General features: G+C 58.8%; 1 long non-coding RNA gene across 1 annotated transcript; it reads left to right on the top strand.

The window, feature by feature from the left end:
• The first annotated feature begins 15 nt into the window (after nt 1-15).
• LOC131382824 (uncharacterized) lies at nt 16-1738 on the top strand. The gene is made up of 2 exons (XR_009212405.1): nt 16-1067; nt 1145-1738. It is a non-coding gene; the product is annotated as an uncharacterized LOC131382824 (long non-coding RNA).
• Nucleotides 1739-1797: the final 59 nt, after the last annotated feature.

The raw sequence follows: 1797 nt of genomic DNA, 5'->3' as shown, positions 1-1797 counted from the left end.
CTCCCGCCTCGACCTCTCAAATTGCTGGGATTACAGGTGTGAGCCACTACACCCGGCCTTAATTTCTTATGTGCCATGCTACTACAAAACATCATTAGGGCTTCCTTCCCCTCTCTCCCTCCCTCCCTCCCTCCTTCCCTCCCTCCCTTCCTTCTTTCCTTCCTTCCTTCCGTCCCTCCTTCCCTCCTTCCCTCCTTCCCTCCTTCCCGCCCTCCCTCCCTCCCTCTGTGGCGCCCGCTGCAGTAAACTCCCTGGGAAGAAGTGAGGAGCGCCTCTGCCCGGCCACCCATCGTCTGGGATGTGAGGAGCACCTCTGCCCGGCCGCCCCGTCTGGGAAGTGAGGAGCGCCTCTGCCCGGCCGCCACCCCGTCTAGGAAGTGAGGAGCGTCTCTGCCCGGCCGCCCCATCTGGGAAGAAGTGAGGAGCGCCTCTGCCCGGCCACCCATCGTCTGGGAAGAAATGAGGAGCGCCTCTGCCCGGCCGCCCCATCTGGGAAGTGAGGAGCACCTCTGCCCGGCCGCCCCGTCTGGGAAGTGAGGAGCGCCTCTGCCCGGCCGCCGCGTCTGGGAAGTGAGGAGCGCCTCTGCCCGGCCGCCACCCCGTCTAGGAAGTGAGGAGCCTCTCTGCCAGGCCGCCAGATCTGGGAAGAAGTGAGGAGCGCCTCTGCCCGGCCACCCATCGTCTGGGATGTGAGGAGCGCCTCTGCCCGGCCGCCCCGTCTGGGAAGTGAGGAGCACCTCTGCGCGGCCGCCCGGTCTGGGAAGAAGTGAGGAGCGCCTCTGCCCGGCCACCCATCATCTGGGAAGTGAGGAGCGCCTCTGCCCGGCTGCCCCGTCTTGGAAGTGAAGAGCCCCTCTGCCCGGCCGCCACCCCATCTAGGAAGTGAGGAGCGTCTATGCCCGGCCGCCCCGTCTGTGAAGAAGTGAGGAGCGCCTCTGCCCGGCCACCCCGTCTTGGAAGTGAAGAGCCCCTCTGCCCGGCCGCCACCCCATCTAGGAAGTGAGGAGCGTCTATGCCCGGCCGCCCCGTCTGTGAAGAAGTGAGGAGCGCCTCTGCCCGGCCGCCCCGTCTTGGAAGCCGCCACCCCATCTAGGAAGTGAGGAGCGTCTATGCCCGGCCGCCCCGTCTGTGAAGAATTGAGGAGCGCTGGGAAGTGAGGAGCACCTCTGCCTGGCCGCCCCGTCTGGGATGTGGGGAGCGCCTCTGCCCGGCCGCCCCGTCTGGGAGGTCTACCACAGAGCCAGAAGCAATGTGGGGGCTGGATGTGGTGGCTCACGCCTATAGTCCCAGTACTCTGGGAGGCTCAGGCGGGTTGATCACTTGAGGCTAGGAGCTCGAGACCAGCCTGGCCAACATGGCGAAACATATGAAAAACACAACTGTCAAACCAACCAACGAACCAAGCGACAACAAAACAGGTCTACCCTGGAGTCATACTCTAATTTTTTCTATTTTCCTCCCTTTCTGATCCTTTATCCCACTTTCTTTTTCTTCCTCTTCCTTCTGCTTCTTCTTTGTCAAATAGAGGATTGAGTTATTATCATTGATCCATACAAAGTCCCTCTCTCATTTATTTTCTTTAATTCCCACCCCCCATTTCTATTCCCCGTCTTCCCATGTGCAACCTTCCTAGTATGTTTGATATGCATCTTTTTGTTAGTATGTACTTTTAGAAAATGTTTATTGTTTTGTGTGCAAAAATAAATAAATAAATAAATAAAATAAAATAAAATAAAAACCGTCATTAGGAGGGGAAGTTGGATGGAAGGTGCAGGACGACGCTGTAGTGCCTTTACA

Source organism: Hylobates moloch, unplaced genomic scaffold (assembly GCF_009828535.3).
Source record: "Hylobates moloch isolate HMO894 unplaced genomic scaffold, HMol_V3 SCAFFOLD_12391, whole genome shotgun sequence".
In the NCBI taxonomy this organism is placed as follows: domain Eukaryota; kingdom Metazoa; phylum Chordata; class Mammalia; order Primates; family Hylobatidae; genus Hylobates; species Hylobates moloch.
This window is presented reverse-complemented; position numbering and strand designations above follow the sequence as displayed.